We start from the raw sequence: 24,338 nt of genomic DNA, 5'->3' as shown, positions 1-24,338 counted from the left end.
CCATTCTGCCTGAAACACAAAAGTGATGGGAGGTTGGTAACAAGGCTCAGAAATAGTTGCAAGCTCTCCCTATCATCTCTCTTTAAGAAAAAAGGAAGGGAGTCAAGTAAGGAGTTGGAGCACCTCTGCTACAAGACAGGCTGGGGGAGCTGGGGGTGTTTAGCCCGAAGAAGAGGAGGCTCTAAGGAGACCTAATAGCAGCCTGTCAGTACCTGAAGGGAGCTACAGGAAGGATGGAGAGAGACTCTTTCCAAAGGCCTGCAGGGACAGGACAAGGGGCAGTGGCTTTAAGCTGGAGAAGAGCAGATTTAGATTGGATGTTAGAAGCAAGGGTGGAACAGGTTGCCCAGGGAGGTGGTTGAGGCCCCTTCCCTGGAGATATTCTACAATGCCCTGGGCAACCTGATCTAGTTGGGATGTCCCTGCTGACTGCAGGGAGGTTGGATTGGCTGAGCTTTGGAGGTCCCTTCCAGCCTGGACCATTCTGATTCGAAGTCCATTAAAGGGAATCTGCTCTCTTGAGACCCCACCCAGAGTACTGAATCCAGTTCTTGGGCACCCAGCATCAGAAGGCCGTAGAACTGTTGGAGTGGGTCCAGAGGAGGTCTCAAAAGTGATCATAAGGCTGCAGCACCTCCCCTATAGGAACAGGCTGAGACAGTTGGGAACAGGTTGTGACAGCCTGGGGAAGAGAAGGCTCCAGGGAGACCTTAGAGCAGCCTCCCAGTACCTCAGTGGGCTACAAGGAAGCTGGGGAAGGACTTTTTATGAGGAGTTGTAGTGACAGGACAAGGGGCAATGGATTGAAGCTTGAGGAGGGCAGATTTTGACTGGAGATTAAGAAGGAACTCTTTAGAGTGAGGGTGGTGAGAGAGTGGAACAGGCTGCCCAGGGGGTACAAAAATAAAAATCAAAAAAGAAGTCAGTAGTTGAAGTTGTTTTTCCTGGCTGCTTTCAGCAGCTCAGAGACCAGGAGGGTTTGCTGCAAATCCTGGGTGAAGCTGCCAGCTGAGCTGATGCCCAACCAGAGCAGCTGACTGCCGTGGATTTACAGAGGTGGAACAGAGATCTGGGTGCAGACCTTCATCTCCTGGATGCTGAAGCCTGCCAGCAGCAGTAGATTTTTTAGCTGAAAAACAATATGGAAAGGAGGGCTGGTTTGTGCAGGGATGTGTCAGCAGCACTGTGATTGTTGTCCCTAAATCTGTGCCAAGGTCAGTGAGGTTTGTGCAGCTCAGATGGTTGATTCTCAACTCCTCTTAGGTGTGTGACAGCAGTCGGGGGCAAATGAGTTCCTGAGGTCTCAGTCCTGTTCCTAGTCAAGAAAAAAAGTACTTTGGGTTCAAAGCTATGGGGCAGCTTCATCAGCAGTGCCAGCAGGAAAGGACCAAAGTGTGACCATGATAAGACCACAAACGTTTTCCTAGAAACATCTTGGTTCAGACAGACCTCTAAGATCATGAAGTCCAACCATCAACCCAACCCAGCCCACTGAACCATGTCCCCAGGTGCCATATTTACACATTTTTTTAACACCTGCAGGGATGGTGACTCCACCACCTCCCAGGGCAGTCTGTTCCAAACCCTGAACACGATTCCAGTGAAGAAATTTTTGCTAATGTCCCACCTAAACCTCCCTTGGTGCAACTTGAGGCCATCTCCTCTTGCCCTGGCACTTGTTACTTGGGAGAAGAGACCAACCCCCCCCCCCCTCCCCGGTTCCAACATCCTTTCAGCAACTTCTTGAGAGCAATGAGGTCTCCCCTCAGCCTCCTTTTCCCCAGGCTGAACAACCCCGGGTGCCTCAGCTGCTCCTCACCAGCCCTGTACTCCAGACCCTTTGCCAGCCTTGCTACCCTTCTCTGGTCCTGCTCCAGCACCTCAGTGTCCTTCTTTTCATGAGTGGCCACCCCTTCTTCACTTGTGGGCTGTGTGTGTATCCTCCAAGCTGCACAATGCTGACCACAGCAGTTCTAAATTAGGACTCACCCCTGACAGTCTCATCCACTGGTCAAGTGAGAGCATGCTCCACTGCACAAACTCCTGTTGTCAGGGCTGGATGGCTCTTTTGAAAGAGGTGACCTGATGCAGATGTTACAAGGTGAATCACAGAATTAACCAGGTTGGAAAAGGCCTTTGAGATCATCCAGTCCAACCTATCACCCAACACCATCTAATTAACTAAACCATGGCACCAAGTGCCTCATCCAGGCTCTTCCTAAACACCTCCAGTGATGGTGACTCCACCACCTCCCTGGGCAGAACATTCTGAAGGCCAATCTCTCTTTCTGTGAAGAATTTCTTCCTACCATCCAGTCTAAACCTCCCCTGGCACAGCTTGAGACCAGATGGGGTGCTCGATGCCATGGTTTAGTTGGTTAGATGGTGTTGGATGATAGGTTGGACTTGATGATCTCAAAGGTCTCTTCCAACCTGGTTTAGAATAGAATAGAATAGAACCAGGTTGGAAGAGACCTTCAAGATCATCATGTCCAACCCTTCAACCAATCCAACCCACCTAAACACCTAAACCATGGCACCAAGCACCCCATCAAGTCCAACCTATCACCCAACACCATCTAATCAACTAAACCATGGCACCAAGTGCTTCATCCAGTTTGTTTTTAACTGCTTCCAGGCATGGTGACTCCACCACCTCCCTGGGCAGCACATTCCAATGGCCAATCTCTCTTTCTATGACCAATTTTTTCCTACCATCCAGCCTAAACCTCCCTTGGCACAACTTGAGACTGTGTCCTCCCCTTTTGTTACTGGCTGCCTGGGAAAAGAGACCGACCCCCACCTGGCTACAACCTCCCTTCAGGTAGTTGTAGAGAGCGATAAGGTTTCTCCTGAGCCTCCTCTTCTCCAGGGTAAACAACCCCACAATCTCATGATAGATTGAACCAGCTGATGCTCCCCACCCTTGCTGCTGCAGAACCCCTCCAGCCCCGGTGATCAGTTCCCAGATCCGCTCCACGAGCCCTCAGGGTCCCCTCCCGTGGGCCGCAGCCCGGCGCCCCTGCGCGGGCGGCCGCCGCTTTCGCTGCTGATAGGAAATGAAACCTCAGATTAAAAGACGTTCCCACAGATAAAAAAGCAACAGAATCTCATTGCAATTGTCCATGGCAGGCACCCAATTTTCAAATGATAATTACAATAATTAAAAACTCCCTTATCAACAGAGACAAAACTGCTGCACGTTGGCAGGCAGAGATGATGAACGAGGCAGGCACAGGCTGCTCGCTGCTGAAATCAATTTTCAGAAGTTCAAACAAGCCCCAGAACAATTCCAGTTTTGTTATGCCTTTTTTTTTTCTTTCCACCCCCCACCCCCCCCTCTCTTAGGGGGAGGAAGAGACTTTCCCCATGCATCAACACATTTGGTCTGTTTTGGTGGTGTCTGCTTTGTTTTGCGGGTTGTTGGGTTTCTTTCATTCACAAGGTCACTGGAGCTGGAACCACAAACAATAAGAAGGAAAAGCTCCTGGAAACAAAAGTGTTTTGTCGTAGAAGTGCAGGATGGGGAAAGTTCAGAATCCTATCAGGCCTCCCCAGTTTGGAGCTTTGCTTCTAATTATGGATTATCTCCCTTAGAATTAACAAATGGAGAGGCTCAGCTTGCGAAGAATTTGCTAAGGAAAGGCTCTCAGAGCTCTTTGTGCTGAGCAGTCAACAGCTTGCTCCCTGGGGCTGCCTTCTGCAGCTGTCCCAGCTGTAGAATGGGGACTTCAGGAGCAGAAATTAAAGTCTAATTTTAAAAAAAAAATCCTAGATGGACCTCTGAAAAATCAGAGAATCAGAGAATCAATAAGGCTGGAAAAAACCTCAAAGATCATCCAGTCCAACCTGTCACCCATCACCTCATGACTACTAGACCATGGCACCAAGTGTCACGTCCAATCCCCTCTTGAACACCTCCAGGTACAGGGACTCCACCACCTCCCTGGGCAGCACATTCCAATGGCTAACAACTCTCCCTGTGAAGAACTTTCTCCTCACCTCGAGCCTAAACTTCCCCTGGCACAGCTTGAGACTGTGTCCTCTTGTTCTGGTGCTGGTTGCCTAGGAGAAGAGACCAACCCCCACCCGGCTACAACCTCCCCTCAGGTAGTTGTAGACAGCAATAAGGTCTCATGCACAGTTTGGCCTGCAGTAATCTCAGGTTTCCCTGCCTATGCTTTCCAAAGTAACACTGCAAACACTGGGACTCCTGTTTCTGCTCTAGAAGTCATTGGGGGGCTTTATTTTGTTAACAGCTTTGTGATGTGCACAAACATAAGAGGTCTCCAAGGCCCTGCCTGCCTAGCTCATGAGTACCCTCAGAGTGGGAGATGGGGCATTAAGATTTTGTTCTTCAACATTTTGTGTCCAGTTTCAGGCTCTTCATTCCAAGGAGGACATTGAGGGCCTGGAGCAGGTCCAAAGAAGAGCAATGAAGCTGGTGAAGGGCTTTGGACACAGGTTTGGTGAGGGATGGCTGCGGGAGCTGGAGTTTAGTCTTCAGAAGAGGAGGCTTAGGGGAGACCTCATCACCCTCTACAGCTACCTCAAAGGAGGCTGGAGCTATGTGAGGGTTGGTCTCCTCTGACATGCAACAAGTGACAGGACAAGAGGGAATGGCCTCAAGCTATGCCAGGGGAGGTTCAGATTGGATATTAGGAAAAAATTCCTCGCAAGAAGGCTTGTTAGACACTGGAACAGGCTGTCCAGGGAGGTGGTGGAGTCTCCATCCCTGGAGGGGTTTAAAAGATGCACGGATGTGGTGCTGTGGGGAATGGTTTAGTGACGGTGGCTTGGCAGTAGTGGTGGGATTGTGAGCTCTAGGTGAGCAGCTGGACTTGGTGATCTCAAAGGTCCCTTCCAACCCCACCAGTTCCATGGTTCTACCAGCAGCTCAGAGGATGGAAGATGAGGGAGTCACTTGTGACGAAGCAGAGCTTTGCCTTCTGCAGGATGCTCTGTCAAGGTCTTGAGGGAGGTTCTCACTTCAGCCTGATGGAGTTAGTCATTGCCTTGTCATAAACACTGGGCCCAATATGATGTATTTGTGAGGAGATGACAATTGTCTGTGCATGGCAAATGCATTAGCGTTCTTTAAGCAGTTTTAATTGTACCTAATTAGTACAGAGAGTCCCCGAGCAGAAAGTTTGGCTCTGGAAGTCTTTCCAAATGTCTTCATTGTTGTCTGTTTGACAGCAGGATTTAGGGCAAGCTGACTTCATTTGGAGATCTCTGATTTGTGGGGGCTGACATTTCTCATCTTTTCCTCCTGATAGAGTGAATTCATCCTTTCCCCTGAGTAAATGTTTGCTCTGTCAGTTCCACACTGTAGCCTGGTACATCACACAATTACTTACTGCTCTTTCTGCTGCTGCCATCTCATCACTGGCTCAGGAAAATCCTGCAGAAAGGATCTCATTCCATAGTGAATTGTGTGGGTTCTTAGTGCATATTAGTTTCCTTGTGGCTGGGATGGGATTTTGCCTCCTGGGAGAGGCCATTATTCATGTCAGGGGCAATGAGTTTTATTTATCAGTGCATGGACAGGAACGTGAAGGCAGAGAGAAAAGTCTGATGCCTTGGTTGTTTCCTTCCTGAGTTTGAGAAAAATTATGAGATGGGAGGAAGAGAAGGGGGAAAACATTGCCAGGTGGAGGGTGAGCTAGATACAGCTTCATGCAGGTCATAGAGTGAGGCCTTGAGCATCTGAGTCTAGTTGAGAGCCATCCCTGCCCATGCTGGGGAAGATGGAGCAGATCATCTCTGAGGTCCCCTCCAACCTGAGCCATTCTAGGATTCTGTGGTTCTATGGTAGAATCATTTTGGTTAGAAAAGACTTTAAAGATTGAGTCCAACCATGATCTGTGTTTACCAGCTCTGGTGCTAACCCATGTCCCTCAGCACCACATCTCTCTGCCCCTTTTAAATACCCCCAGGTATTAAAACTCCAGGCTTAGGCAGTCAATCACTTCCCTGGGAAGCTGGAAAATGATCCACAGAGGGGGGCCAGCAAAGTGCCCTCCTGGCTAAAAGAGGCAGCAGTATTTCTGGGGTTCATTAAGAAGAGTGTGACCAGTAGGTCCAAGGAGGTTCTCCTAACCCTCAGGCCACAGCTGGAGTATTGTGTCCAGTTCTGGGCTCCCCAGATCAAGAAAGCCAGGGAACTGCTGGAGACAGTCCAACAGAGGGCCACAAAGATGCTGAGGGACCTGGAGCATCTCTGTAAGGAGGAAAGGCTGAGAGTCCTGGGGCTGGTGGACCTGGAGAAGAGCAGCCCCAGAGGGGATCTGAGCAATGCTCAGCAAGAGCTAAAGGCTGGGGGGCAAAAGGATGGGGCCAGACTCTTGTCAGTGGTGCCCAGGGACAGGACAAGGGGCAATGGGCACAAATTGTAACCCAGGAGGTTTCACCTGAACAGGAGGAGAAACTTCTTTGGTGTGAGGGTGCTGGAGCCCTGGAACAGGCTGCCCAAAGAGGTTGTGGAGTCTCCTTGTCTGGAGAGATTCCAAACACAGCTGGGTATTGTGATCCTGGGCAAACTGCTGTGGGTGCCCTGCTTTAGCAGGGGGGTGGGACTGGATGGTCTCCAGTGGTCCCTCCCAGCCCTACCATTCTGTGATTCTCTTCCATTAAGGAGCAATGATGGATCTGCAGAGTCAGCTGCATGCAGCAGCAGACTCCCAGCAGGGCGATGCAGCCAAGAGCGTCATAAACTTCAGTCACAGTTGTCGTCTTTCTTGAGCGAGCCTCAACTCACCACAGCCTTAATGCCAGCTTTGCACTTTCCCTGCTCCCTCCCAGCAGCCCAAGGTGAGAGGACAAGCACGGATGAGCCCAGTCCTGCCAAGGCACGTGGCTCCAGTCACCACTAGCACCATGCAGAACTGACATCGTGTTGGGAACAGCCTTGTCAGAGGGGGCAAAGCTCAGGGTGACCTCAATTTCTAAGCCCTGGTATTCAATTATTTCTGCAAGGAAAAGAATCTTTATTATTTAATAATGGCTGAGGCACTCCAAATTATTCATCAGCACAGGAAGGGAGTTGCTGAGATGCACAGAAAGGATGTGGCTGGTGTTGGAGTAGAGGTGATGAAGTCAGAGCCTGGCTGAAGGAAGACTTTTGTCTGCTTCATCCATTGCCTTTTCCTATCACAGACAAAACTTCCTCTTTCTGGAGTCTCCTCCAGTCCTGTTACTTGGAGCAAGATTTTATTTCTCTGGGTGTCTTGGGTTTAAGCTAGAGCATTTCCAGCGGGAGCCTAGGTGAAGAGCAGTGAAGGGGGAAAGGACCTGGGGGTCCTAGTGGATGGGAGGTTGACCATGAGCCAGCAATGTGTTCTTGTGGCCAAGAAGGTCAATGCCATTCTGGGGTGGATTAGAAGGGCTGTGGTTAGTAGGTCAAGAGAGATTCTCCTCCCTCTCTTCTCTGCCCTGGTGAGGCTGCATCAGGAATCTTGCATCCAGTTCTGGGCCCCTCAGTTCAAGAAGGACCTCAGGGAACTGCTTGAAAGAGTCCAGCACAGAGCCACAAAAATGATTAGGGGAGTGGAACGGACTCCACCTGGAGCTCCCCCAAAAGGGCACTTGCATGGCAGTGTAGTGGTGTGCTGAGAATCACTGCAGCACTGTTATGAGAGAAGATCTTTAATATCATCAAGTCCAAGCAGCATCAAACTCTACCAAGTCATTTCTCAACTGGTTTGACTCTCTGCTGCTCTAATTGTTGCCTGCCCACACACTGCAAACAATATTTTCCCACTGGAGTCAGAAGGTGAAGCTGTGGGCTGCTGGGAGCTGTTGTGTGGCAGTCCCACACCTTGGTGTCTGAGAAGACAAAACAGCAGCCCTGCTTGCCCACTTAATTGCCAAATGATCAGATAAATGTCACATCACTTAGGATGCCAGAACTCGCTGGTATTTCAAATGTTTCCATGTTTTAATTCCTCACAAGTCAACCTTTGCAAACCTAATTACAAGGGGAAAATCATTGGTGGCATTTTCTTCCCCCTGTTTGGAGCTGAAGGGAGTTTCCTGGCACTCAGAGATTTTATACTGATAGGGTTTTGTGGTGGTTTTTTTTTTGCATTGTTATTTTATTTCTTGGGAGTGAGAGGAGTTCTTCCTGCTGCTCCTCACTGGGACAGGATGGATTAGTGGCCATGAAACACCACAGAGCAGCAACAATGGCACATGCCTGCGTATTTGGGTTAGCTCTGCAAAACTGGTTCTGCAAAACAACTCCAAAATAAGCAGCCAAAGCCCAGGCAGAGTTGAAAACCTTGGGGAGGCTTCATGCAAAACAGCTTTCCACTTCCACATCTCCTTTCAGTTTGCTTGTAAAAGCAGCTGTCTAAAACGGATGGGAATCAAAGTGAGATGTTTCTGAGGTGGCACAGAGTGGGGTTTGACATTTCCAGCACATCAAGAGCCACGTGCTTGCAAGGCAGGCTAATATTTGTGTTAACACTTGCAAAGACACACTTGATGATGTCCCTCTGTTTGCTGCTGAAACAGCCAAACCTTGAGGGCCACTCCAAACCTGTAGCCCTCAGGGCAGTACTTTGCACCACCCTTCCCCAGGTCTGTGTTAGAGGCAGACCCAGCAGCTGGCTGTGTTGGTGATCTATGGAAATCCCTCCATAACTGTTCCCAAATGTGATGGAAATAGCTGTGCTCCCTTTGCTTCTCTCTCCCAGAGGCCTGGGGCAGCTCTTGGCAGTCATTCCTGCATCTCTTCAATAAGAGCAAATTCAGAAGGGACAGGAAATCATGTTCTCAGGTAGTCACAGAATCCCAACATGGTCTATATGGCAAGGGACCTCTGGAGACCATCCAGTCCAACCCTCTTGCTAAAGCAGGGCACCCACAGCAGCTTTCTCAGGAGCACAGTTGCATGGTGGGGGTTGGAAGCTCTCCACAACCTCTCTGGGCAGCCAGCTCCAGGTTCCCAGCAGCCTCACAGGAAAGAGTTTCTTCCTTACAGTTAGCTGGAACTTTCTGGGTTCCAGTTTGTGCCCACTGACTCTTGTCCTGTCGCCAGCACAAGGAGCCTGGCCCCATCCTCATGAGCTCCATCAATCAGCATTGATCAGATCCCCTCCCCAGGTCCTTCAGCCTCTGTCTGTGTCTGGTGGAAGGGATAGTCCTTAGCCCTGTCTAATGCTGGCTAGAGCATGCAGGGCCATGGTGCAGCAGCAGAGAGCTTTGGGGATGATCTGTTCTGGGACCTGTGGCTGACAGTGCGGTTTTAGCAGCTGCGCTTCGGTGCGGAGCTGCCTCCGGAGCTGCAGATATTTCTGTCGCCTCTTCAGCATTTGTGTCTAAGCACATTCCAATCTCCTCTTTGCAAAGGGATGGAGAAGAGGAGAGCAGAGGCTGCTTTCCCAAAATCCTGCAGTGAGGCAGAAGCTGGAAATCAGCTCCCGGTGCGATGGGTGCATGAGAAACGGCAGCATGCGGGGCCCGGGGACTGCTGAGCCTGCTGTAGGGCTTGGCTGTCAACTTCAATCTCTGCATTTCCTCTCTTGAAAGCAGAGGCTTGTTTTTGTACTGTTCTGTGCTCATCTCCCAGAGCACCTCTCACCAGTGGTAGCTCTGGGGCTGGAGCTCCTGATTTCCAACCTCTTGGCACAGCTGCTGCTAACCCTTCCCTTCCTCCTGCTCTCTGCTTGCAGGGTGGTGGCACAGCAGTGGCTTTTCTGCCCTGCTTGTGTTGCCTTTTCCCAGACTCTTCCTAGCCTGGAGTAGAGGAAACAAACTCCTATCCACTAATCCAGACACTTAAAACTACACAGCCAAGGTTAATAACCCAGGGAGACATGAATTGTGTGTCCTGGAAATAATCAACCTCTCTCCAAAGAGCTGCTGAAGGGTTTGGATCAGGCTCATCACAGAAACGTGAGAGGGAAGTGGCCCAGTTGGTTCCACAAGATGCTAAAAGTGAGGGGCCCACTCAAAAGCCTGAGGGGGACACTCTGATGTGCACAACTCTTCTCAAAGGTCTCTTCCAGCCTCAGCAGTTCCATGATTCTATGGGGCAGTACCTTAGCAGTAATGGTGGGAATAGAATAGAATAGGAATAGGAATAGAATAGAATAGAATAGAATAGAATAGAATAGAATAGAATAGAATAGAATAGAATAGAATAGAATAGACCAGACCATGTTGGAAGAGACCTTCAAGATCGTTGCGTCCAACCTATCATCCAACACCACCCAAACAACTAACCCATGGCACCAAGCACCCTGTCAAGTCTCCTCCTGAACACCTCCAGCAAATGAATGTGGGAATGTGAGCACCAAGCAAGGGGTTGGACTTGATGCTCTCTAAGGTCTCTTCCAACCTCAGCTGCTCCACGGTTCTGTGAACTGGGTCCATGTGTGGCTTCATCAATGATCTGGATTGAGGCAACCTCAGAAAGTTTGCAGGTGACACTAAACCTCGTGGCAGTGCTGACTTGCTGGAGGCTGGGGAGGATCTGCAGAGTGACTTGGCCAGGCTGGACAGATGGGCTGAGGCCAGTGGGATGAGGTTCAACAAGGCAAAGTGACAGGTCCTGCTCTTGGGTGATAATAACCCCATGGATGCTCCAGACTTGGGGCCAAGTGGCTGGAAACTGCCTCTTGTTGAAGCCACTGGGATCTCAAATCACTTTGGCCTCAAGTTGCACCAGGGGAGGTTTAGGTTGGGGACTAGGAAAACTACTTTTGCTGCAGGAGTGGTCAGGGATTGGAACAGGCTGCCCAGGGGGTGCAGGAGTCATCATCCCTGGGGGTGATCAAGAAGCATGTGGATGTGGCCATGGCACTTTTGGACATGGTTTAATGGCTATGGTGGTGTTGGGTTGATGGTTGGACTCAATAATCTTGGAGGGCTTCTCCTACCCAAACAATTCCATGATTCTGCTCTACAGTTCTGAGTTGGGAGTTGCTCCATTCTGTAGGACTGTGTCAGAGGGGACAGGACCACCAGCTATGGGGTGCAATGGGATGATGTGATCCCCATTGCTGTTGCCTCATCCCTGCAGATGCCTGCAGGTCAGCAAGCTGGGGAGGGGTCAGGGCTATGCCCTGAGCTCCAAGAATCTGGCAGGCATCGTTCAGGAGTGTAAAATGCCTTTGCTAATGAAGCACTTAAGGCTGCAGAGCCTGGAGGGAGAAATCTAGGTCTATATATAGCCAGGCTGCCTAAGAGCTGAGAAAAAGACTGTCCGTGAGAAAATGTCTGGTGGACATGTGGAGGGTCAGACCCTCAGCACCAATTCCAACAGTGACAGCAGGGAGGGAGCAGTGCTGGTGCACCAGGATGTTTGGAAGCCCCACAAAGAAGAGTTTGCTAAAGAAATGAATGGAAATGACATCCAAAAGTGAAGGACCCAGGCCCTTTCACCCTGCTGTCCCCAGGCTCTGGGCTCAGTTGGCACACCCCTGACAGTGGCTTTGTGTCTTGGCCAGGCTGAGCAGCGCTGGCTATGTGGGACCCTGCAGCTGTGGCTCTGCAGGCTTCCTGTGTCCATAAATGTGGCTAATTATTGCACAGTGAATGACACATCTTTGTGGAAATCTCGTTTATAAAATGCTGCATTATGGTTTTTTCCTCTCTCTCTCTCTCTCCCCTCTCTTCCAGTGTTTGATGTCCCTCCAAAAGAAGATGTACAGAGCTTTTGCTCACTTGTTCTGGTACCTGGACTTTGTGCAACACTGAGACCAGGTTGCTGTGAGGTCCACCTCTTGATGATGTAGTGAGTCTGCTCCTTCTCAGGCTGTGCAGAGGTGCAGGTCAGTGGATTGAGAACTGGCTGAAGGGCAGAGCTCAGAGGGTTTGGATCAGCACTGCCAGGTCTACTTGGAGGACTGTGGCTCGTGATGTTCCTCAGGGATCAGTACTGGGTCCAGTTTTGTTCGCCATACTCATCATCAACCTGGATGAAGGGACACAGTGGACCCTGAGCCACTTTGTTGATGGTACAGAACTGGGAGGAGTGGCTGACAACCTGTCAGGCCGGGCTGCCACTCAGTGAGACCTGGACAAGATGAAGTTCAACCAGGGCAAGTGTAGGGGAGGAACAACCTCCTGCAGCAGTACAGGTGAGAGGTAACCTGCTGGGAAGCAGGTCCCCAGAAAAGGACCTTTTGGGCAGCAAGTTGCCTGTGAGCCAGCAATGTGCCCACATGGCCAAGAAGGAAAATGGGGTCCTGGGGTGCACTCAGGAGTGTGGCCAGCAGGTCAAGAGAGGTTCTTCTAACCCTCTACTCTGCCCTAGTGAGGCCACATCTGGAGTGCTGGGTCAAGTTTTGGGCTCCCTAGTTCAAGAGAGACAGGGAGCCTCTGTAAAGAGTCTAATGGGAGGCTCTGAAGATGTTGAGGGGCCTGGAGCATCTCTGTGAGGAGGAAAGGCTGAGAGCCCTGGGGGTGTTGAGCTTCTCCTCCACCAGCACCCCCAAGTCCTTTCCTCCAGGGCTGCTCTCAAGCCAGTCCCTGCCCAGCCTCTATCAGTGCTTGGAATTGCCCCAACCCAGATGCAGGACCTTGCCCTTGGTGTTGAACCTCATGAGGTTCTTCTGTAAGGACAAAAATAAAGCTAGGCAGGATATAAAGGCAGAATTTTTTTTGCCCATGCCTGTTTGTGTTCACATCATTACTGTAAAAGCCTCTTAATTAGTGGAAGGAAACTGGTAGCAGCCTTTTGGAGGCTGCTGCTTTGTTCACTGAGTTTGTACACAGGGAGCTACATGATGAGCAATCTGAAATCTATTCTAGCACTTTCTTCTTTGAAGCCGTGGAGACGGGGGACAGCCAGAGCTTTGTGCCATCTAATGCCTCCAGAGGCTTTGCTGCTATTGTTCAGGAAGCAGCAGCATGTAACTGTGTCACTGGCTTCATGGTCCAAGTTCTGCTCTCTGCTTTGGTCCTGCTGGTGTTGTTTCCTCTGACTTCTGTTCCTCTGAGTCGTCTTCTGCTGCTTCATCCTAACTTCATTGTGCCCATGGCTCTGGTTTTGTCTGGTTTTGTCTGGCCCTGGGAAGCTCTGTGGCTCGTGGAGTGGAATTGTTCTGGTTGGAAAAGACCTTTAAAATCATCGAGTCCAACCACCAGCCCAACACCACCAGCACCACTAAGCCATGTCCCCAAGTGCCGTCTCTACATGTTTTGTGAACACCTCCAGGGCTGGTGACTGCACCCTGGGCAGCCTGTTCCAATCCTTGACTGCTTTTTCAGTAAAGGCTTTGTTCCTAGTGTCCACCCTAAACCTCCCCTGGTCCAGCTTGAGGCCGTTTCCTTTCGTCCCATCACTTGTAACTAGGGATACCAACCCTCACCTCACTCCAGCCTCCTTTCAGGGAGTTGCAGAGAGCAATGAGGTCTCCTCTCAGTCTTCTCCAGACTAAACAACCCCAGGTTCCTCAGCCACTCCTCATAAGACTTGTTCTCCCTAAGGACTAGGAGGTCAAGCCAGATCTTAGGAAGAAGTTTCTCTCCCCAAAAGGTTGCCTCATAGCTGTCAACCCCAAGTATCACAGTATCACAGTATCACAGTATCACTTAGGTTGGAAAGGACCTCGAGGATCATCGAGTCCAACCTGACACCGCAGACCCCATGACTAGACCATGGCACCAAGTGCCACGTCCAATCTCCCCTTGAACGCCTCCAGGGTCGATGACTCAACCACCTCCCTGGGCAACCCGTTCCAATGCCGAATGACTCGCTCGGTGAAGAACTTCCTCCTCACCTCGAGTCTGAACCTCCCCTGGCGCAGCTTGAGACTGTGTCCCCTTGTTCTGGTGCTGGTTGCCTGGGAGAAGAGGCCAACTCCCTCCTGGCTACAACCACCCTTCAGGTAGTTGTAGAGGGCAATAAGGTCACCCCTGAGCCTCCTCTTCTCCAGGCTAAACAACCCCAGCTCCCTCAGCCTCTCCTCATAGGGCTTGTGTTCAAGGCCTCTCACCAGCCTTGTTGCCCTTCTCTGGACACGCTCAAGTGTCTCAATGTCCTTCTTAAACTGAGGAGCCCAGAACTGGACACAGTACTCAAGGTGCGGCCTAACCAGAGCAGAGTACAGGGGCACTATGACCTCCCTGCTCCTGCTGGCCACACTATTCCTAATGCAGGCCAGAATGCTATTGGCCCTCCTGGCCACCTGAGCACACTGCTGGCTCATATTCAGGTGGCTGTCGATCAGCACACCCAGGTCCCTCTCTGTCTGGGAGCTCTCCAGCCACTCCGACCCCAGCCTATACCTCTGCATGGGATTGCCATAGCCAAAGTGCAGCACTCGGCACTTGGACTTGTTGAAAGCCATCCCATTGGACTCTGCCCATCTTTCCAGTCGGTCGAGGTATTTCACATGCTACTTATTTGGTAACTCCCCTGACTTCTAATTGGGGAACAGAGGCAAAGCAAAGCAATTTTGGTCTTCCAGCTCCTTCCACTGCTGACTCAGGAGTTATCTCAGCAAGGAACAGAGCTGAAAGGTGAGGAATGTCCACCCACAGCCCCTCCAGGAGCTCTCAGCTGGGGTATAGAGCCCAGATCCATCCCTTCCCCTCTCACAGGAGGTCCCCTCTTTGGCCTGAAGCCAGAGCAGTCTTGTGGGGCTGCACAAGCCATGAGCCCTTTTGTGTAACTCACTTTTTCCCTTGCTGTAACTTGTGTCAGCCTTTGATCTTGTGAGACAAAGACAAAGTGAACTTCTGAAGTCACAGAACCACGGAAGGGTCCTTACCTGCTGCTTTCAGAAAGCCTCTTCTGCCCTTTCAGCTTTTCAGTAGCCTCTGTGGCCAACTGATCTTTTTACCTCCACACAAAATGATCCCTCATGGAAGTGTGGAGGGATGGGAGTTGTGTGGGACCAGGCTTACTCTGAGAGAAGCTGCCCAGGCAGAACTCAGAGAAGCTGCCCAGGCAGAGAGGCACAGAGCTATGCAAGAGTCAGGAGGGTAGCCTGGTCCAGCCAAGAGGCAGGAGTAGCCCAACTATGAACTGCAGAAACTGAAACGTTGATTTCTCTGTCAGCTGGTGTGCTCTGCACTGCTGGCACCCTGCTGATAAGCTTGTCTTGATGGCCATGGGATACAAAGCTTTATTGACCACCTTCCCAGGCTGCCTGCTTCAAAGGGAGAGCTCTGTGTTCCCCAAGTTTTATGACTTGAAACTGTCAGGCACCAAGGGGGGTATGGGGGGGAAGCTGTGATGGATTCATTCTTCTCCCTTATCCAGTGCCTACACTGCACCTTCTGCAAATATCAGCATCTTGAAATGCTGCTGAGAAGGACAGACAAGAAAGAGCCAGCCCCAAATACATCACTGGGGCTTGCAGGGCTTTGTTACAAATGACAACAGCACCTGAAAGGCTCTTTATTTTTCTCCTCCTGCTTGACTCTGTTGTTATCCTTCCTCTTCAAGTTCTTTCAGTCCCATTCCTACCCTTAGTTGTTTTGGATTGCCATGAGCAATTATTAATTAGGGCCAGAGATCACTTGAGTTTGTTGCTGCAGAAATTCATTGTTTCAGCTGTGTGTTTCCTTCTTCCTTCTACCCTCTCTATTGTTGTCTTCCCCCAGAGCATCTCAGGGCCCTCAAGCTGCTTCTCCTGAGCCCACAAGCTGCCCATCTATGGGAGATGTCTTTGCCAAAGGAAGGTGCCCTCACTTGGGGTCACAGTGCAGGCATGAGGTGGGAATGGGGCTGCTCAAGACTGGATCTGGGCAGCAGGAGACAGCCAAGAGTTGTGCCAGCTCAGCATTCAGGTTTACAAAACAGCCCAGGTTCCTCCTGGACACTGTTTTGAGGCTTAAAAACTTCAAATAGTCACAGGAGAAAATGCTTTGACAAAAACAGCCACAAAGGAGTGAAGTGGGGGGAGGTCTCCCAACCTAATATCAAGTAATGGAACAAGAGGAAACAGCCTCAGGTTGCAGCAGGGGAGGCTCAGGTTGGATATTAGGAAAAAAAATGTTGTTGCAAGAGTGGTCAGGGACTGGAACAGGCTGCCCTGGGGGGTGGTGGAGTCTCCATCCCTGGAGGTGTTCAAAAACATTTAGACCTGGCACTTTGGGACATGGTTTAGTGGCCATGGTGGTGTTGGGTGGTGGTTGGAGCCAATGGCCTTAGAGGTTTTTTGCAACTGGCTATGACTCTGTGTCAGTTGCCTTTCAGCACTGCTGTGAACTGGAGAAGTAACACAGCAAATGATGGGGTGGTGGCCACTCCTGGGTGATGCATGATGGCCCCTGAGAGACAGCTGAGGACAAATCATAGAGTCATAGAATCAACCAGGCTGGAAAAGATTTCAGAGATCATCAAGTCCAACCTATTACCTTAAACCTAACACCTCCTGACAACTAAACCATGGCTCCAAGTGCCACATCCAAGCCCTTTTTGAACACCTCCAGGGGCAGGGACTCCACCACCTCCCTGAGCAGCACATTCCAATGGCCAATTACTCTTTTTGGGAAGAACTTTTTCCTCACCTCCAGCCTCAACCTCCCCTGACACAGCTTGAGACTGTGTCCTCTTGTTCCGTTGCTGAAGATCCAGCAGGAGGTACCAGACCAGGACCTGCCACCTGTGCTGCATGGAGAGGGAAAGGGAAGGAAAATGAAAGCTGCTGCTGCAAACCCTGAATTACCTTTGCAGGACTCTGTTGAGTTACCCAGCTGGGGGTGAATTTCTGTTTTCCAGGACTGGATCCAGAGTAGGGATGCTCAATGAAATGCTTTGTTTTGAAGGCTTAGTTTTGCCTGGGGAGATGTGTGTGATGTGTGGTTGTGGGTTTCGGGGAGGGTTGCAGGGGCTTGGCAGGTTCTGTACTGCAGCAAGCAAATCGCCTGAAGCTTTCATGTTGCTTTGGTACCAGAGGAGGATTGGAGACACATTAGATGGATGTAAAAAGTAGGATTTGGGATATCAGATACCTTCAAAACAAAACCCAGGAAACTGAAAAAGACCCACTTCAGCCAAATGCTGAGCCCCTCCTCTCTCATCTTTGCTGAGTTTCCAGAGCGCTGAGCTCCAGAGCCCTGTTAGAGACCAAAGCCCTAAGGAAATCTGGCTCTGGTTTGGTGGATGCTGCCCCTGCCTAAAGGGAGAGAAGAGTGCTTATCCTGGAGCCCAGCTCCACAGAGTCTCCAGTGGAAATGGAGAAAACCCAGAAAGATAAGGACTGTTTCCACCATCCTGAAAGCAGCTGGTGTGCAACAAGCCTGAGGCTGCAGCTGCAAGGAAGCTTGAGGCATTTGCTTGCTAGGAAGTCGTCTGGGGTGGTTTGGCGTTGTCCAGGGTGATGAACAACCACCAAATCCCAGCGTGGTGTGGGTTGGAAGGAACCTCTGCAGGTCATCCAGTCCAACCCCCCTGCTAAAGCAGGGCACCCACAGCAGCTTGCCCAGGATCACAATAGCATGGGGGTGTGGTGTGGGGAGTGTGGAATCTCTCCAGGCAAGGACACTCCACAACCTCTCTGGGCAGCCTGCTCCAGCTCTCCAGCACCCTCACAGCAAAGAAGTTTCTCCTCTTGTTCATATTGAACCAGTTTATGCCCAGTGCCCCTTTTGCTGTCTCTGGGCACCACTGACAAGAGCCTGGCCCCAGCCTCTTCCCCTCCTCCCTCTGCCCCCACTTTGGCTCTTGCTGAGCATTGCTCAGATCCCCCCTGGGGCTGCTCTTCTCCAGGCTCAACAGCCCCAGGGCTCTCAGCCTTTCCTCCTCACAGAGATGCTCCAGGCCCTTCAGCATCTTCAGAGTCTCCACTGGACTCTCTCCAATTGTTCCTTATCTCTCTTGAACTGGGGAGCCCAGAACTCATTCCAGTACTCCAGCTGTGGCCTCAGTAGGGCAGAGTAGAAGTGGAGGAGCTGCTGCCCTCATGCAATCCAGGAGACCATTTGCCTTCTTGGCCACAAGAGCACATTGCTGGCTCATGGGGAACTTGTCCATTGCACTCCTAGGTCCTTCTTCACAGAGCTGCTGTCCAGCAGGTACTGATGCAGGGGATTATTCCCTGTGGGTGCAGGACCCTACACTTGCCCATATTGAACTTCATGACCATTCAGGTCTGTCTGGATGGCAGCATAGGCTGATGGATGTCAGCTGCTCCCCCTCATTTTGTATCATCAAAGATGCTGATCCCAGATCCACATTATTTGTGTGTGTGTGTGTGGTTGGTCCAGGTCCTTTCCTGCCTGGAGCCATCCTTTATAAAACTCAGGAGCCTCTAAATCAGTTGTCATATTTTGTAGGCAGGGTTTGAGAGTGGGAAGTGCTTTCATTGGGGCTGATCAGCATGAACTGTGAATTTCCTCACTGGCTGTGTCCTGCCATACTCTCTTCCTTTTCACTCCTTTTATTATTTACGTTTTTAAGGGAGAAAAAAATGGGAGAGGGCTGGGGGGAGAGGATATAACCTCAGCAAATCTGCTTTAATTTATGGAAATCCATCTCTGCTGTCTGAGTCAGAAAAAGCTCAAGCTTGAGTTGAAAAAGTTGAGTTAAAACACCTCCCACCACCAGAGATGTTCAAGGCCAGGTTGGATGAGGCCCTTGAGCAGTCTGCTCTAGTGAAAGGTGTCCCTGCCCATGGCAGGGGAGTTGGAACTGGATGATCTTTAAGGTCCTTTCCAACCAAAACCATTCTATGAATCAATGAAAGTGGCTTCAAAATCAGACTCATTCCTCATCCCTCTCACAGTCAGACTTTCTCTGCTGGTTTATTCACCAGCACAGGGGAAGTGCTGCTCACCCCATTACGAACACCCCTAACTAGTGTGAGGTGTCCCTGCCCATGCAGAGGGGTTGGAACTAGATGATCCCTGTGGTCCCTTCCAACCCTAGCAATTCTATGATTCCATGAACTACAGCTTCTGGGAGCTCCACCTGCCCAGGGTTTGGCTTGGTCCTGCTGCAGCCAGCAGTCAGCCTGATGCTTTTGCAAAGAGAAGCAGCAATTTGTCCCCAGCAGTGCAGGCAATGGCATCACATCGGAGGAGGCGATGCAAGAGCTGCTGTAAAAGAGGGAACATGAGACCTCTGAGAGCAGCTTCCGGGCCAGCTCTGCAGGTGGATGTAAAGCCACCAGAGCTCCTTCAAGTCAACAGAGCTGTCCTGATTTACACCAAGAGAGCATCCAGCCCTTTGTGCAAGCTACCAGATGGCATTTTATAAGCAGAGGAATTATTTAGGAGTGTGACTATTACTCCAGTACTAATGAATTACAAATAACTCCTTCAGGAAAGACCTTTTGCTGACTAAGAAGCATGTCCCTGAGATAAACTAACTGTTGAGGTTTAAAGGGTCAGCAATTTTTTACAAATCTATTTTGTTCCTGGTAAGTTTAAAGGGCCCCAGAACTATCTCACTGGCCTCATTAGCAAGTATTACCCAATCTTTCTTCCTCAGGATAGCAGGGGGGAGGGGGGTAGGAAGAGAAGCACATAAAGTAAACACCTGGAGGAGTGCAGAACCTGCATAAATTCATGTGGTTGCACTCTTGACAGGAAACCCAAACCAATACAGAATACTGAATACACCAGCTTGGAAAAGACCTTGGAGATCATCCAGTCCAACCTATCACCCAGCACCATCTCATCAACTAAACCATGGCACCAAGCACCCCATCCAGTCTCTTCCTAAACACCTCCAGAGATGGTGACTCCACCACCTCCCTGGGCAGCACATTCCAATGGCCAATCTCTCTCTTTGTGAAGAATTTCTTCCTACCATCCAGTCTAAACCTCCCCTGGCACAGCTTGAGACCAGATGGGGTGCTTGGTGCCGTGGTTTAGTTGATTAGATGGTGTTGGATGATAGGCTGGACTTGATGATCTCAAAGGTCTCTTCCAACTTGGTTTAGTCTATTCTATTCTATTCTATTCTATTCTATTCTATTCTATTCTATTCTATTCTATTCTATTCTATTCTATTCTACTCTGTTCTGTTCTGTTCTGTTCCATTCCGCTCTGTTCCATTCCGTTCCATTCCATTCCATTCCATTCCATTCCATTCCATTCCGTTCCGTTCCGTTCTCTCCTTCTGGTTACCTGGGAGAAGAGACCAGCCACCACCTGGAGGGCACTTCCTGGAGCACACCTCCAGGCTTCAGGTCCCTATCTGCAAATATTCTGGCATGGGGGTTGAATACCTTGGGTATATCAGTGGAGAACGCTAGTCCTGAGTATCACTCCCACTCTCCAGAAGAAGGGCTGTGCAGTTTTCCTACTTGCAGTTAGCCATTTGGCTCACCTCACTGCTTTGGGAAGCTTTCCAGATCCCCTCAACAGAGAGCTCTCTGTCCCCAGCTGTGTCACCTTCCCTTCTTGGCTTTGCAAGCTGCCTTGTCATGAAGGAGCTCGGCTGTCATGGCTGTTCGCAGATCAAAATCCACTCTTTGATGTAAAGCTGGAGTTTGAGCCATGAACTGCATAAAAAATGAGGAACCTGACCTTAAACTGGCACAAGCAACTGCCCAAAACTCAGTGGGGGGAGTCTGAGCCCAAATCTGATGTCCTTGCCGCAGCCTGCAGCGAGGACGAGGAGGCAGCCGCGGCGGCGGTGGCAGTGTGAGCAGCAGCTGAAGAGCTGCAAACTTCCATGCAGCCCAGCTCTGGAGAAAGAGTTCTGAAAATGCTGCTTGAGCGTGGCCTCTGTGGCTTAGGCATGAACCCTGAGCACCAAATCTGCCTCCAGGGATGGCGACTCCACCACCTCCCTGTGCAGGCTGTTCCAATGCCTGACCACTCTTGCAGCAAAGAAATTGTTCCTAATATCCAACCTAAACCTCTCCTGGCACAACTTAAGTCCAGTTCCTCTCATCTTAGTGCTAGTCACTTGGGAGAAGAGACCACCCCAGCCCCACTCCAGTCTTTTTCAGGCAATTGTAGAGAGCAATGAGGTCTCCCCTCAGTTTTCCCTTCTCCAGACTAAACAACCCCAGCTCCCTCAGCTGTTCCTTGTACAAGATGCCCTCCAAAGTCCTCACCAGCCTCATTGTCCTTCTCTGGACACAATGTCTTTCCTGTATAATGGCTCTGTGTTTGTGAGCATGAGGTCTGAAGGGCTTATTCCTGCCTGACCCTTCAGAACCTTTATAAGGAACAGGCTTAGGCTGGCACTAGAATCATAGAATCACGAACAGAATCATAGAATTGCCAGGGTTGGAACAGACCTCAAGGATCATCCAGTTCCAACCCCCCTGCCGTGGGCAGGGACACCTCACACTACAGCAGGTTGCTCACAGACACATCCAGCCTGCCCTTAAAAACCTCCAGAGATGGTGACTCCACCACCTCCCTGAGCAATCTGTGCCAGTCTCTCACCACCCTCATGGGGAAGTGCTTCCTAACATCCAATCTAACATCTACCCATTTCTAGTTTTGTTCCATTCCCCTACTCCTATCACTACCTGACATCCTCAAAAGTCCCTCCCCAGCTTTCTTGGAGCCCCCTTCAGATCCTGGAAGGCCACAATTAGATCTTCTCAATGCCTTCTCTTCTCCAGGCTGAACAGCCCCAGCTCCTTCAGTCTGTCCTCATAGCAGAGCAGCTCCAGCCCTCTGCTCATCCTCGTGGCCCTTCTCTGGACACTTTCCAGCACCTCCAGATCCTACCTGGAACAGAAGCCCCAGAACTGGACACAGAGCTCCAGGTGTGGTCTCACCAGAGCAGAGTAGAGGGGGAGAATCCCCTCCCTTGCCCTGCTGGCTGTGCTTCTCTTGATGCAGCCCAGGTTGGGATTGGCTTTCTGGGCTGCAAGTGCTCACTGGTGTCTCCTGTTGAGCTTCTCCTCCACTAGCACCCCCAAGTCCTTTTCTTCAGGGCTGCTCTCAAGCAGCTGCTGCCCTGTGCCCAAGCTGTGTATAAAGAACTGGTGTGTGTCCCCACAAACCCTTCCCTCAGGTCTGAAATTGGGTGATTTCAAGGTATTATTGTCTCAGCAGCTCCAGCTAAACAAAATGAGCCTTGAATAAACATCATCGTAGGCTCCGCTGCTCGGCAGTGCGGTGCCTTCAGCAGGCGATTCCCACAAGGAGGCAACTCCTCCCCAGCATGCTGGAGAGGAGCCTTGGATTTACATCTCTAGTTAAACAGCAGCTTCCAGGGCTAAGGCTTTGGTCTCTAGTGACAATGAGCAGAAACATCTCCCCTGTTAAGAACTTCATCTTCCTTTTTTCTCTCTCCAGATGAGGGACTCTGCTGTGCCGGCACCTTTATGGCTTCCCACAGAGGTGCTCTGGCTGCAGCATCAAACCTCTGCCATGTCAGGCTGGAAAGTCACTCCAGATGGTGTTTAAACACTACATCCATTGCCCTGCCATTAAAAAACACAAACACAAAACAACCTCCTTCCCTGCTGGATCACAAGTGGGAGGTTAAAATCAGCACATGCTTTGGATCTCACAGGGAGGTGGGATGCTGGATACAGCCATGGAGTGCTGCCAGCCAGGCTGGGTCTCCTCCTGGCCGCTGTCACCTGCCAGTGGCATGACCATGAGCCAGTCATTTTGTCTCTACTCCCACAGTCCCTCTCTGTTTCCTCCCCAGTGGGGAAAAATCCCCCGCTGTTGATTGAAATAATGAATGTGCTGGAGCAAGGACTAACTCCAAGGGGTGCAGGGTGCCCAGTCAGTGCCTTAGCTCTTCTCTGATTAGGGCAACGAAGCTGGTGAAGGGGCTGGAGAGCAGGAGGGGCTGAGGGAACTGGGGTTGCTTCATCTGGAGAAGAGGAGGCTGAGGGGAAACCTCCTGGCTCTCTGCAGCTCCCTGGAAGGAGACTGCAGTGAGGTGGGAGTTGATCTCTTCTCCCTTGTATCAGGTGATAGAATGAGAGGAAATGGCCTGAAATTGTGCCAGGGGAGGGTTAGGTTGGAGATGAGGAGCAATTTCTTTGCTGCAAGAGTGGTCAGGGATTGAAACAGGCTGTTCAGGGAGGTGGTAAATTCCCCATCCCTGGAGGTGATCAAGAAACCTGTGGCCAGGGCACTCTGGGACATGGTGTGATGGCCATGGTGGTGTTGGGTTGATGATTGGACTGGATGATCTTAGCTTTTCCAACCAAAACAAATCTGTGACTCAATGATCCCCAGCACACGACCGCATACATCATGCCTGCCATCCCTCCTCTGTCTCTGTGGGTAGCATCAAGAAACAAACAAACAAACAAACAAACAAACAACAACAAAGCAGAAGGTGTCATTAAACCAACATTGTTTATTGCTTCATCTGCAAACAGCCTACTGCTGCAGAAGGAAAGGCTCTTCCCCCCCTCCCCGTATCTCACCTTGCTTTATGGAGCACATATGGCAGCCTGGCCACCCACTGCTCCGAGACTACAGCGATGCAAGGAGCTGGGGAGGGGGGTGGGGAAGTGAATTAAAGATGAAGTGGCAGCTGGAACTGTGAAGTTCCTGCCTTAATATCATTTTTCTGAGGCGTTGTGCACGTTTGATAACCCGTGCCGTGCACTCAGCTGTTTCCTGGAATTAGATAACAGCAGATAACGCAACGATCCTAATCTCCCCCCTGCCCTCTTGCTTGAAACCTGGCATTAGGCATCAGCAACAGAACCCCTCCTTATCTGCTCTCCCATGGCTTCCTCCAGAGCTCTCCCCAGCAGCTCTCTTTATTTAGATATTGCCAAGATTGCTGGGGATGGAAATGAGTGTCTGCTGGCAGCCCGTGCTGCCTGCAAGGTGTGAGGCTGCAGATAGGCAGCCCCAGTGCTGGTGCAGGAGAGCAGCTCCTGCCAGCTGCAGAATGCAGATGCTCCCCAGGGGATTATAAGGAGGGGGCCACAACCAAGGCTGTATCTCCAAAGTGCCTGAAAGAGCAGCATTGCTGCCTGGCTCCTGAAGGTGGATTGCCCCCCGCCACCAGCTCACCCTGCAGGAGGATCTGTCTTATGTTCCCTAGGTGGGAGCTACTTGAACAGGATCCACTTAAAAGCAACCAGAAGCCACAAGGTTTTGTTGTTTGATTACCACAGAATTATAGAATGGCTCAGGTTGGAAGGAACCTTAGAGAACATCTGCTCCAAACCTCCCAGCTTGGTCACGCAAGGCCTCATCTAACCTGGCCTTGAACACCTGCAGGGAGGGAGCATCCACAACCTCTCTGGGCAACCCATTCCAGAGGTACTTAAAAGATGTGGTGTGGTGTTCAGGGACATGGTTTAGTGGTAGTGGTTTAGCAGGCATGGCAGGATTATGAGCTGTAGGTGAGTGGTTGGACCTGATGAGCTCAAAGGTCTCTTCCAACCTCAGCAGTTCTATGGCAGGTGTTCCAGCACGTGTAGACACGGCACCCTGGGACATGGTTTAGTGAGAATCTTGGTGTTGGATTGATG

The sequence above is a fragment of the Melanerpes formicivorus genome, unplaced genomic scaffold, assembly GCF_026170545.1.
Source record: "Melanerpes formicivorus ecotype bairdi unplaced genomic scaffold, bMelFor1.0.p_v2 SCAF_45, whole genome shotgun sequence".
NCBI classification, from domain to species: domain Eukaryota; kingdom Metazoa; phylum Chordata; class Aves; order Piciformes; family Picidae; genus Melanerpes; species Melanerpes formicivorus.
This window is presented reverse-complemented; position numbering follows the sequence as displayed.